Source organism: Zingiber officinale, chromosome 1B (genome assembly GCF_018446385.1).
Source record: "Zingiber officinale cultivar Zhangliang chromosome 1B, Zo_v1.1, whole genome shotgun sequence".
NCBI lineage: Eukaryota > Viridiplantae > Streptophyta > Magnoliopsida > Zingiberales > Zingiberaceae > Zingiber > Zingiber officinale.
Window position 1 is genome coordinate 104,524,447 of NC_055986.1, and position 14,657 is coordinate 104,539,103.

Here is a 14,657-nt window from a genome sequence, read left to right on the forward strand (position 1 = left end):
GCTGACCTGTGGCGAGGCACCACTCGTCACGCCCAATGTCGTCGCACGTCTGACGTGATAAGTGTGATGTGACGTTTGGTGATTTGAATTTAACGGTGAGATCTTGACCTGGGTTTCCGTGACCTAGATCGGATGGCTCCGGTCGGCCGAACTCGAGGCTTATAAGCCGGCTGCGTCGCTTCCTTCGCCCAGTCTTCCTCGAGTGCTTCTGGCGACGCGTTCTTCGTCCTCCGGTGATCTTCTCTATTCCTGTGCATCCTTTGTTCTCCGACAACCTTCTTCCCAGTAAGCTTCCTTCCAATCGCCCCCTTCTTGAAGCTTTTCGGTCTTTCTTCTTGCATTACGGTGATATTCCAATAGCATTTCTTCCTCTTCGATCGCATTTCTTCCCCTAAACCTCCTTTTCATTTTTGTTTTCACTATGGCAAGTTCTTCGCAGCTGTCTGCCTCTATCCCTGGACTCTAGTACACATCCATGGAGTCGAGGTTCGATGGAGGCGACGATGAGAGCTTGAGAGATGTATTCGAAATTCCTTCTGATCATCAGATCGTTTTGCCTTCTCCATCCGATTGACCCAATTCTCCACCGACCGACTGTATCTATTTCTTTCGAGATCAGTTTATCGCCGGTCTGCGATTTCCCCTTCATCCCTTCATTCCCGCAGTTTGTAAATATTTTCACATTTCCCTTCCTCAACTTGTGTCAAACTCCTTCCGACTGCTGTGCGACGTCATTGTTTTGTTTCGTCTGCACGACATCCCCCTTACTCCCTGGGTCTTCCACTATTTTTACTATCCCAAACTGTCCGATCCACGGACTTTCCTCTTCTAGTCTCGAGTCAGTCTAGTTTTCTTCGATAAGATGTCGACCTCCAACAAGCACTGGAAAGAATATTTTTTTTCATGCACCTTCCTGAGCGGCCAGACTTCGCGATCCACTGGCAGCTCGAAGTGGCACCTCAGCCTCCCTTGAAAAGCTACAAAAGTTGATCGGACTACCTGAACGCATCTTCAATGTTGGTCGATCAGAAGTATGACATCCACAAGTTGCTGCTGGAAGACATCCTTTATATCTTTGGCTTAAGCCCGATCCACACCCGACTGCCGACCAACCTAGGTACGAAGCACCTTTAATTCTTCCTTTGATGCTAACTGATTTCTCCTTCTCTTTTGCAGCCGAATTCATGTTGCGAGCATGTCTGGCCGGCAGGGCAAAGCTCAAGGACGTCGCCATCAATGCGATAGTTGTTGAAGAACTGGCGAGCCGCGGCCTGCAACAGGTCGGCTCACATGAAGAGCCCCAGGATGAGAGCGATGCGACGCCCATCTGTTGGAGTGTATACTAAAAGCCTAGCTTTTGTATAAACATTTATAAGAATCACATTGGTCAAGTGTCTACATTTATATATACCAAATGTAGATGTTCAATTAATTTATATTGTAGATAACATAGTGTGTGGTGTCACACATAGAAGATCGTATTATCAGTTCTTTATAAATTATAAACAGTAGCTCACGACTGAGATGGAAAAGAACAAACCATCGGAATAGTCGTAGTGTAATTAGGTATTAGTTTATCTTGACTAATAAATTACACTAGTACACTCTAAATGTATTGAGCAGGGCCATTTAAGGAAAGTTCTTTTTATAGTGACTTAATAAAAGAATAAGTTCTTAGTTATTATGGAAGTGTGTACTCTTAATCCTAATATAATAACAAGCACATATATTTAATATTTATTTCTTTAACTTATCAAAGGGTGAGATTTAGCTTGATAAATCAATAAGCCCGATAAGTTGGGAAATGATATTACTTATAGTGTGTGTTGTTGATTATAGAAGGAAACCGTGTCCTAGTAATCTAGGTTGATAATGTCCCCAAGAGGAGCTCATAAGGATTGCCATGTTAAACCCTGCATTGTGATAATGTCCCTGCTATTCACCCCCCTCTGACGACTTCTATGATCCAACAGTTGTGATACTTCTAGCAGGACAAGCAAGTGGTCACTGTTCGAACGACCTCTTCTTAGAGGGTCAGCCAAAAATATCCGGCCAGGAGTATCTTTCGGGCTAATGCACTGCCGCTTGGATGACCTCTGCAAGAGCCTTGGTGCAGCTCCTTCAGAATGTACTTGACGTCTTCCACTCCGACGCACTTGAGGAGGGGACTAGAGAAGGCCCACTTGTAAAGTTGGTCCCCCACCAAGGTGAACCATCCAGCCCTCTTCTTCAGCAAGTGAGCTTCTTCTGGATCGACAGATACAACTCCCGACCGCAAGAACTCTGTCAGGGTTATTCTCCAATCGTTCGGGAAGGTTATTCCCTCCATCCGGTCGATGTGCGCCACAAGTGAGACTTGCTTTATCGGCTGACCTATGACGATTGACGTCAACGAACTGGCTAGTTTCACTAACTCATCTGTTGCCTGGTTTTTCGATCGGGGGATCTTCTGTATAATGACCTCCTGGAAGTTGGTCTTCAGCTTCTCGAAAACCTCTGCATAGAGCCTTAGTCAAGCGTTGCCTATCTCGAATGTCCCGAATAGCTGTTGGGCGGCATGCTGGGAGTCCGAGTGGATGAGGACTTTAACTGCTCCCACGTTCCGAGCTAACGTCTTATACTCTGCTTCGTTATTAATGGCTCAGTAGTTTAGCCGAACGAACAGCTACATCCGGTCCTCTCATGGTGAGATAAGAAATATGCCGATTCCACTGCCCTGCCGAGTGGACGAGCTATCCATGTATATCTTCCATGTTGCTGCCGACTCATCACTCTGGACTTTTATGATGAAATTTACCAGGGCTTGAGCCTTGATCGCCACTCAGGGTTGATACTGAATGTCAAACTCACTAAGTTCTGTCGTCCACTTAATCAGCCATCCGTATGCCTCCGGATGGAGGAGGACTCTTCCCAAAGCGCTGTTAGTCATCACAATTATTGAGTGCACTAGGAAATACGGACGAAGTCTCCACGCGGCGAGTACTAATGCATAAGCCAACTTTTTGAGACCAGTGTAGCGGGACTTAACATCTTTTAATATATGACTCAAAAAATATACAGGCTGCTTCTCTTGGCCGTTCTGCCTAACTAGCGCCGACCCGACTACATGCTCATTGGATGACAAGTAGATCCAGAGCGGCTCACCAACAATTGACTTGGCCAGTATAGGCAAGGAATTTAGATATTCTTTGAGTTCTTCCAATGTCCGATCGCACTCAGCGTCCCACTAGAATTTTGTGGCTCGGCGAAGTACCTTGAAGAATGGCAGGCTCTGATCGGATGACTTGGATATGAATCTGGACAGTGCCATGATCCGATTGGTTAACCTCTGAGCTTCTTTCAAGTTCCAAGGTGGAGGCATGCCTTGCAAAGCTTGGACCTTGCTCGGATTGGCTTTGATGCCCCACTCGGTGATTATGTAACCTAGGAAGCGGCCATTCTTCGCGCCGAATAGGCACTTGCTCGAGTTCAACTTTATTCCATATGTCCTCAGTGTTGGTGCAATATCCCCTAGGTCAAGGTTGATCAGGTTGACTAGGCTTGAGTTTGCTCAAGCCCGAGTCCTGATGTTTGGGTTTCGATGTTTGACAATACGTGGAGATTACAGGTGCAATCGTCCGATTGGAGAGATTGTTGGTGCAATTCCCCTCTGGTCAGGGTTTGACCAGATTGGTGTGAAAAAGAGTCAAGTAGGTCAAGTCTGACCAGATATTTGATTGGGAAAGTCCTAACTGGAGGTTAGGCAGTTGGAAGTCTTGGTGAGTGAAACCAGGTGAAAGTCCCGGTGAGTAAAGCCGGGCACTGTGAAAGTCCTGGAGTGTGAAAGTCCTAGTGAGTGAAGCCAAGCAGAGGAAATCCTGGTGAGTGAAGCCAGGTGAAAATCCTAGTGAGTGAAGCTAGGTGAAAGTCCTGGTGAGTCAAGCCAGACAGATGGTAAGTCCTGGTGAGTGAAGGCAGGTACATGAAAATCCAGCTGGGTCAAGGTTGACCGGACACCTAGTGTTGGGAAGTCCAAGTAGGTCAAAAGATTGATCGGATACTTGGCACGAGGAAATCCAGATGGGTCAAAAGGATTGACCGGGCATCTGGTGGAAGTCCAAGTGGGTCATGGAGGATTGGACACTTGGCATGAGATGGTAAGTCCAAGTGGGTCAAGGTTGACCGGACACTTGGCACAAGGAGAAAAGTCCAAGTGGATCAAAGGGATTGATCGAACACTTGGTGAAGGAGTCCTAGCAGGTCAAGGTTGACCGGATGCTAGGCATGAGGTTCCAATAGGTCACGGTTGACCAAATCTTAGATTTGGGGACTCTAGACTTGGTTTAAGCAAGTCATGGGGAGACCAATCAATCAACCGATCGATTGAACAGTGGTTCAATTGATCAACCGATCGATTAATACTATGCTGCGACAAGCAGCGACCCAATTGATCGGTCGATCGATTGAGAGCCTTTATTATAGGCACATAATGCTTCCCAATAGATCAAACGTCCAATCGATCGACTGATCGATTGGTGGCTGGTTTTTCTCGCGCGATCACAAGAATGCCTGAATCGATCAGTCGATCAATTCAAGCATTTTCCAAAGAGCACAGAGGCACTCTGAATCGATCGACCTATCGATTCAAGCCTCCCCACTCGATCAGCCGATCGATTGAGATTTAACCATTGTGCAGGAAGCGAGTGATGGACGGCTGGGATGACGCAGATCTGACGTGGCAATCGATTGGGAGCCCTAGGAGCGCGAGGTATATAGCCGTTGGCGAGATTCTTCTCTGCATCTCTTCTCCTAATCTTCACACGACTTCTCCAACTATTCACTGTTAGTTCTTGGAAGCTCTTGGAGACAAGTGTCGTTGCACTTCTAGAGTTCAAGAGGTGTCTACTAGCATCAAGTGAGCAAGAAGAAAGGTTTTTCAGTTGTATTCTTTGTATTTTCTTCTTGTGTTGAGTTGTATGCTTGGGTGAGTCATGTAGGAGGTTTCTCCACCTCCGGTAATTACCGAGAAGGAGTGTTTTTGTTAGTGGAATGTGTGTCGCGTGTGGATCCTTAGATTAGTCACCTCTTCTTGAGGTGAATACCAAGTAAATCCTATTGTTAGCATTGTGAGCTTGTTGTGAAGACTATCCGTTGTAAATCATCATCACAGAGCAAGCAACTAAAGCATGATGAGCTACTCACCCCCCTCTTGCACCAAACGATTCTAACACTCAGCGTACAGCAAGTCTCGTTGATATCTGCGCATAGGTCAGTAGCTCGGAGGGATTTAATTAATATGTCGTCGACGTATACCTCCATATTACGGCCGATCTGCCATCAGAACACTTTGTTCATCAGCCTCTAGTAGGTGGCTCCGACATTCTTCAGTCCGAACGGCATGACGTTGTAACAGTATGTTTCGTCAGCCGTAATGAAGCTGACCTTTTCCTGGTCTTCGCGGGTGAGCGACACTTGGTCGTACCCTTTATATGCGTCAAGCATGCAGATCAGCTTGTAGCCCGCCGTCGAGTCCACCATTTGGTCTATCCTGGGCAGCGGATAGAAGTCCTTCGGACATGCCTTGTTTACATCGCGAAAGTCGATGCAGACCCGCCATTTGTTGCTCGGCTTGGAGACTATCACAACATTGGCTAGCCAGCTCGGGAATTGGACTTCCCTGATATGGTCGACCTCTAGTAGCTTCTCTATCTCCACCCGGATGATCACATTCTGCTCCGCGCTGAAATCCCTTTTCCTTTGCTTCACCGATTGAGTATCCGGTCGGACATGAAGCTTGTGTTGAGCCATGCTCAGGGAAATGTCGAGAAGCTTATGGGTCGACCAGGCGAATACGGCATGATTTTGTTTAAGGCAGGTGACCAACTCTGTCTTCTCCTCCTTTAGGTTGGTGGCGATGAAGGTTGTTGCCTCCACTCGGCTGGGGTGGATCTAGACCTCCTCCTTTTCTTCGTATACCAAGGTATGAGGTTTTTCAGTGATTGTGTTTACCTCTAGTCGCGGAGCCTTCCGAGCGGCTTTTTCGTTGGTCTTAACCATCCCACATAGCAACGCCGAGCGGCCAGTTGGTCGCCTTTGACCTCGCCCACCTAATCATCCATTGGGAACTTTATCTTCTGGCAGTAAGTTGACACCACCGCCCGGAACTCGTTGAGGGCCGGTCGGCCCAAGATGACGTTGTAGGCCAATGGTGCATCCACCACTATAAAGTTGGTGGTCCGGGTCCTCCTCAACGGCTCTTCTCCTAGTGAGATGGCCAACTTTACTTGGCCGATCGACAAAACTTCATTGACTGTGAATCCGTAAAGCAAGTCGTTATGGGCAGCAACTCGCTTCGATCAATCTGTAGTTGATCGAACACCTTCTTGAAGATGATGTTCACCGATCTTCCTGTGTCGATGAAAGTCCATTGAATGGTGTAGTTGGTGATCATTGCTCGGATGATCAGAGCATCATCATGAGGGATCTCTACTCCATCCAAGTCTCTAGGGCCGAAGCTGATCTGGGGGCCTTCGGCCTTCTTCTTGCTGCATCCCACGGCGTGGATCTCCAACTACCGAGTGTATGACTTCCTGGCTCGGTTAGAGTCACCGCAGTCAGCCCTCCGACGATCATGACTATCTCTCCTTGGGAGGCGTTATTCCTGTTTTCTTCTTCCTGAGCGGATGACCTATTTCGCTCGGCCGGGATCCTAGAGGGATTGGTGTCCTCCCTTCGTTGATGTCGGTGATGGCGCTCGGGCTCCCTTCTTTCTTCCTCTCGCCGCCCGATCAATCGATGCCTTTGTCGCCGATCGAGAGAAGGAGATCGGTGACACAATCCTTTTGGGGTTGATCGGCTGACAATCGGTGTCAGTTCTTGGCAGTCCCGTGTATTATGCGTCGTCGACTGGTGGAATGAACAAAACATAGGTGTCCATACATTGCCCTTCGACACCATAGGTCGATCAGATGCCACATGATGTACGACATGTGCCCTGGTCTCCTGGTGCGACTGTGCTCCTTTAGCCCTCGACCCTTGAGTGGCTGATGGCTGCTTGACGATCGACGCTCAGTCGGCGCCGAATGATTGGTCGGCGCTCAGTCAGCACTAAATGATCGGTCAGCACCTCCTTTCTTCTAGCTGTCTGGGTTTCTTCCACATTGATATATTCGTTGGTCTTCTTGAGCATGTGGTCTAAGTCCCTGGGCGGCTTCCTGATGAGTGACCGAAAAAAATCTCCCTCGGCGAGCCCCTGGGTGAAGACGTTCATCATCATCACAGACGAGATCGAGGGGATGCCCATAGCCATTTGATTGAAGTGCTGAATATACGCTCGGAGCGCTTCTTTGAGCCCTTGCTTCAGGGCAAAGAGGCTGACGTTTGTCTTCTGGTAGCGTCGGTTGCTGGCGAAGTGATGCTGGAACGCGGCTTGGAAATCCCTAAAACTTCGTATCGAGCCGTTCGACAGTCTTCTGAATCAGCGCTGCGCCGATCTGATGAGAGTCGTGAGGAAGACACGGCACTTCACTCCGTCCGTGTATTGGTGCAGCGTGGCTTCATTATCGAACCGATCCAGATGATCATCTCGGTCGGTCGACCCGTTGTACATCCCGATCACCAGCGGGGTATAATGTCGGGGCAGAGGGTCTTGTAAGATCTCCTTTGAGAACTTCCTGTTGATCCATTCGGGAGACATGTTGCTTCGGGGTGCTTTCCCCTTCGATACATCCCGAACGAGGGCATCGTCTGAAGATGATCCCCGCTCTTGATGCGCTTGGGCTATCTCCGAGGGGGTCTGGAACAAAGCTTGATCGAAGGGGATCGGTGCAGGCGGCGCTTCCCCTTGTGTGCTGGTCGGCCTTTGGTTCTGTCCCCATACAGAGAGTTGCTCCGCTTGATCTTCTTGCCCCACTCACCTATCGATTGCCGATGTTACAGGTTGTGGCATTTGTCGATCGGCCAGTGCCTATTGTTGTTGTTGCTCGATCATTTTTGTTGCTCGGGCTTGAACGAGCATCTCAAGCTCCTCCTGAGTGAGTGTCACGGTGGTGAGTCGTCCAACGTTTTCCATCTTTTCGGCTTGGATGCAGGTGACGTTCCCACAAACGGCGCCAAATATGATCCTATCCGAAAGTCGATGAGATGGATGCTAGGGATGTGGCACTCTCGCTGGCCTTCTGTGGACTTCGCTCTGACCTGCAACACAACTGACGTCAATACCGAGCCAGGGAAGGGGTCTCCGGTGATGGCCCTCCGACGCTCAAGTCAGTCACTGACGACGAAGAAGAAGAAGCAGTAAGCGGAGCAACAAGAAGATTGTAGCGTAACAGTAAAATATCGCATACCTCCGCTGAAGCTTGGACTCCCCTTTATATAGAGCTTCGGTAGCGTGGGTACATGCTTCCCTAGGCAAGCACGCATCTCGAAGCTTTCCCTGAAAAGACTTGTCAGTAAAGTGTCCCTGACACAGTACCTTAACAAGCTGAGTATATATCTGAAGTGACAGTGGAAACTTTCGCCATACGATCTTCTGTCTGACCATACCGTCTGTCAGCGGTACTATCTCCCAAAAGGATGTCGAAAGATAGTCTGCTGTGTCTGTTGCTTGGCCGAGTGGAATAGCCACTAGACCGGAATTCCACTGTCCACACATTGTCCGCTGTCAGTCCGATCGAGATAGCGGCTCAGTCGAAAATCCACTGTCTGCATGCTCTGTTTCTAGGCAGAGCGGGATAGCCGCTCGGCCAAAGTCGAACCTTGTCGATGTCATACTTTACTGTTTAGCTGAGCGAGGTAACCGCTCGGCCGAAGTTGAACTTTTGATGTCATGTCTGCTCTGCTATCTTGTCGAGTGGGATAGCCGCTCCTTGGCTTCTGCGCGCTGTCTCCCTTGAGCGTCGGTTGTTTGAATGCTCCCCGTGTTGAAGTCGACGACGGGTCAGAGCCCTCTCCCCGGTCGAAGCATGATTCACCCGATCGGCCGATATCGTCCACTCATTAATCATCTTGACTTTGACCTCCACTTTGACAGCGGGGTGGAACCCTTCATCATCACCGCATCAGTGACAAAATAATATTTTTATTTAAAACATCATAAATGTATGAGTAATTTTTAAATTATTTTTATATTTTTATAAAAATAATTATAATAACTAAATTAATTATTTTTGCCGTTAATAAGTTACAATTAAATGAGTCGGTAAGATACTATAACTATATAAAAACATTTTTTTTACCGTTAACTAGATATAAATTTATTCTAAGAAAATATATAAAGACAATTCTAAAAAAAACACATTTGTTTCATTTTTAAAAAAAATCTATGAAAATTTAAAATGCGCCTCTTATCTTAAATATCTTCTTTTTACTAAATTAGTCCATCATTGATTAGTAATTTGAGTTAGTTTAAACTCTTTGAAAACCTTTTAGCATAAAATTGATCGAATAAAGGTCAATCGAACATATGACTCTTCATGTATACTCGGGCGGGTAAAGCTCGGATGGACTTAGAGTCACGTGGCCTTATAAAACTCTTAGTATGAGATTGGACAGACAAAGGTCGATCAAACATACGCCTGTCCATGTACGCTCGGGCGAGTAAAGCCCAAACAGACTTAGAGACACGTGGCCTTATAAAACTCTTAGTATAAGATCGGTTGGATGAAGGCAATCGAGTACAAGGCTATCTGTATAGCCCAACCAAGTAAAGACTGAACAGGTTTAAAGACACTTGGTCTTATAAAAGTCTTAGTATAAGATCAGCCGGATGAATGCCGATCGAACACAAGGCTGCCTGTACATGCTCGGCCAGGTAAAGACTAGGTAGGTTTAAGGATACTTGGCCTTATAAACTTCTTAATATGAGGTTGGCCAGATAAAAGCTGGCTAGCATAAGGATAGCTGTGTACGCTTGGCTGGGCAAAGACCAAATGAGTTTAAAGACACTTATCCTTAGGAAATTCTACATATCCACTTGGTCAAGCATAGGTCTACCAACTTTAAGTTACCTAATGTCACATTGTCCCTAAAATAAATCTCTAATATACTTAATTTATCATATGACTTCTTGAGTGAAGCTTGGATATATTAGGGGTACCGTATCAGTTTCTGATCAGATCTTTGTAGTGCTTAACATATGACAGGGCAGATTGATACAATGGCAAGTAATACGGCCAGCCTTACGGACCGACCAAGATACTATGACAGAATACAATGACAAGCAATACGGTCGACCTTGCGGATCGACCGAGATATATTCAGCAGATAAACAACTGATAATATTTTAACAACCTAACATAATTGTCGGGGAATATTCCTTGAGAAACTCCTTTGGAATCTATCTAGTTTTTCATTGATGATTCATCTATAATGGCATCTCCCTCCAATGACTTCAGGAAAAGTTTAAGTTATAAATGACAAAATAGATACATCTGTTGGTACAAAAAAGATTCCTCGGAAGCTCTTTGAGGGACTACTTACCAAACTCTGATGCATGAAGCCACCTCATGGTCACAAAGATCGCGAGAGGTGGTATAAAATGGGGGTCCTCTCTGTTAGCAAGGTACGCAATTTTTGCATTTGAGACCTTCATTCGAGCATCCACTACTATTCTTCTTCCTCGGTACTGACTTAAGCGTTGGAAGGCTTTGCTAGGGACTCCTTCCCTGATTTTTATTCACTAACACTTCATTGGATCATCTGATTGTGCTCATGATCGTTGAGGAGCTTCATCCTAGATCGGAGAATCAACTATTCGTCAACAAACTATCCACCTAAGCCAGCACGCCATCTCCTCAGCCTTCGGACAGGATCAAATTTGGCATCGTCTGTGAGAATCTTCACCTGAATTTGAAGCTACGAGATGGAGGAGGTTGGAAAACTCAACATCGTCACCTTAACACAAGAAGATCTGGAGTTGCTCATCAATGCCAGAGCTCAAAAATTACTTCCACAATAACAACAAACCAACATTAGTAGTACGTTGTCATCACTAAATCTGGCAGCGTCAACAACAGCTCATCAAAGGGAAAGAGGAGTTTAAGAGGAAGTCCCTGCTTGCTTGCTTCCTGCACCTCTGGCGCTCTCGAGCACTTTTTTATACACCGTTGGAACAGTTGTGCCAAGGAAGAGCACTCCAGGAATCTTCTAGAGAAGCACTTGTGCGAGATAAGCACAAAGGAAAAGCCGTAGCCAGCGATAGCTCCCCTGAGTGGATCATTACCCCATTCTCAAAACGGGTGTTGGACGATCCATTGCCAAAACATTATCAAAATTGAACATAAGAGAATATTTGGAGACAACCGACCCGAAAGACCATCTCTTCAAATTTGAGAATGTTTCTCTCCTTCAACAATTTACGGACGACGTTAAATGTCAAATGTTCCTCACCACATTCGGCGGGGCAGCCCAACAATGGTTCAAACGGCTATCAGATAACTCTATTAGTCATTTTAAGGACTTCTGTAAGGTATTTCTATACCATTTCTCCAGCAACTAGAGGTATCACAAAATCCCTTGGAGCCTTTTCTCACTCAAATAGGGGCCCAAAGAGACCATCCGAGCCTATATCAAGAGGTTTAATCAGGTAGCTATGGATGTTCCTATGACCACCTCAGAGATTTTAGTGAGTGTCTTTTCTCAGGGACTCACTGATAATGATTTCTTTTGAGATTTAGTTAGAAAACCTCCAACCAACTTTGATCTACTGATCGAACAAGCAATTGAATTCATCAATGTTGAAGAAGCTTATGCTGTCTGAAAGAAGAAGGGCACCACAACCGCTCCTACTCCAGTCATCGAGTGTCGGGTGTTACTTGCCCCTCCACCTAAAGGACCTCGGGCAGGTCCTTAGTATCATCATCAAGAAGCACAGCCTCAAGTCGTGCAATATGTGGAGGCCCCTCGGGAAGCTCCACGAAAGTGGTGCACATATCATCAGACAACTACTCATAATACGGAGGATTGTTATACTCACGGAATCGACAAAATGATAACCTCAGATATCATTGGCATTCAACAACCCCAAATCAACGACCGTATACATGATAAAATAGCCCACTCAAGATTGAGTATTGGGCGACCGAGTCGTAGCAAGGAACCCTACAAATCTAGGCCAAGCAAACCCAAGTGCATGCCCGAGTTCAACAAGAACAGTCTTCCGCTCGGTAAGAAGAAAACTGCAGTAATGTCATTCGGGGTAATATCAATATGATAGCCGGAGGGCCAACTAATGATGATTCCAACCAAGCAAGGAAGTCACATGATCGATATTTAGTCATTCATGAAGTCAGATGTAGTGTAGAGTGGGCGGTTGGATTCGAAATCAGCTTCAGGCCCAGAGATCTAGAGAGAGTGGAAATACCCCATGATGATGCATTAATAATTAAGGTGTTATAGCCAATTACAATATTTCTTGCACTTTTATTGATATAGGCAGTTCAATTAACATTATCTTTAAACAAGCATTTGACTAGCTGTAAATTAATCCAGGTGAGCTTTAACCCATGACAACTCCTCTGTACGAGTTCACAGGTAATGAGGTGCAACCGCTTGGCCAAATAAAGATGGCTATATCCTTAGGAGAGGAGCCCCTGATGAGAATGCGTCGATCGATCTTCATAGTTATGGACGCACCTTTTGCCTATAATGTCATTTTGGGTCGACCGACCCTAAATGAATTCAGGGTGATCGTTTTAACTTTCTGCCAGAAGATAAAATTCCCTATGGATGACCAGGTGGGGGAGATCAAAGGTGATCAATTGGTAGTGCACAAGTGCTACTTGGAGATAGTGAAGACAGAGGCCAATGTTGCTCAAAAAATGCAAAGGATGGAAGTTAATGCTATTCAAGAAAAGTCACCCGTCCTAGTATATGAAGAAAAAGAAGATGTAAAAATTTAGGTCGGTCGACGGAAGGCCACCACTCAGATAGCAATCAACCTGGCTCTTGAACTTAAGATCGAGCTAGTGGAGTGTCTTATAAGCAATACTGATATGTTTGCCTGGACGTCCAAAGAAGTAACGGGCATGTCTCCAATAGCCATGGAGCATGTACTCCATGTCTATCCTGACATCGGTTCGGTTAAACAAAGAAAGTGAAATTTTAGGGCCGACCAAAATAAAATCATGAAAGAAGAAGTGGACAAGTTATTAGAGGCAGGCTACATCAGGGAAGTGTAGTTCCCGAGTTAGCTAGCTAATGTTGTCCTAGTTTCTAAGCCTGGAAACAAGTGATGGGTTTGTATTCATTTTAGAGATCTTAGCAAGGCTTGCCCAAAGGATTATTATCCACTACCCCGCATCAATCAAGTTGTTGATTCTACCTCTAGCTGCGAATTCATCTGTATCTAGACGCCTATCGAGGATATCACCAAGTTCTACTCATCAAGGAGGACCAAAAAAAGGTGAGCTTCATAACAGCCAAGGGCACTTATTGTTATGATGTTATGCCATTCGAACTAAAGAATACAAGAGCTACTTATCAAAGACTTATGAACAAGATATTTTAAAAGCAAATTGGGTAGAACATGGAAGTCTACGTGGATGATATCCTCATCAAATTTCTCTAGGTGACATATTTGATCAAAGACATAAAAGAAACCTGTAGAACTTTAAGGTAGTACGGGCTCAAGCTCAACCCTTGCAAATGTTTATTCGGAGCTAGAAGTGGAAGATTTCTAGACTACATAGTCACAGAGCAAGGGATCGAAGCCAATCCTAGTAAAGTATAAGCTCTATAGAACATAGCTCCCCCACACAACCTAAAGGAGGTTCAAAAACTGACTGGCCGAATTGCTGCTCTATCTCACTTCATCTCTCGATCCGTTGATCAAAGTCTGCCTTTCTTCAAGATACTTTGTCGAGCAACCAAATTCCAGTGGGATGCCAACTATGACAAGGCGTTCGAGGAGCTGAAGAATTATTTATCAGATCTGCCCATCCTAGTTAAGCCAATAATGGATGAAACTTTATGGGTTTACTTGTTAGCTAATGAACATGTTATTGGTTCAGTGTTGGTGAGGTAGGAGGAAAAAGAGCAATAACCTGTATACTTTTTGAGCCATTTATTAAAGGGAGTAGAGTGTCACTACACCGAACTCAAGGAATTAATGTATGGATTGGTCTTAGCTACTTGAAGGTTGCATCTTTATTTTTTGTCACATTCAATCATCGTTAGGGGTGAGCATTCAGTTAATTTGGTCCATAAATTAACCGAATTAACCGAAAACCGATTTAGTGTTGGCTAACCGAATCAAATCAAAATTTTACTAAAACTGAATTAACTGAATCAGTTATTTCAGTTAACACCGAATTAACTAAATTTGTTTAAAATAACAATAAAAAGAATTTATATAAAATTAATATCAAATTAACCGAATGCTCACCCCTAATCATCGTATTAACTAACAACACTTTAGGTCGAGTGCTTATTAACCCTGAAGCATCTGTAAGATTGATCAAATGGACAACTGAACTTAGTGAGTATAATATATAATACCAACCTCGTGTAGCCATCAATGCTCAGGCCTTAGCTAACTTCATAACAGAAGTACACGGCCTTGAAACCGAGGAAACTTAGAAGATATACGTAGATGGATCATCTACTCGGTAGAGTAGTGGGATAGGTATTCTTGTTATATCACCCAAGGAAGATCGAATGTAATTATCTATTTGATTAAA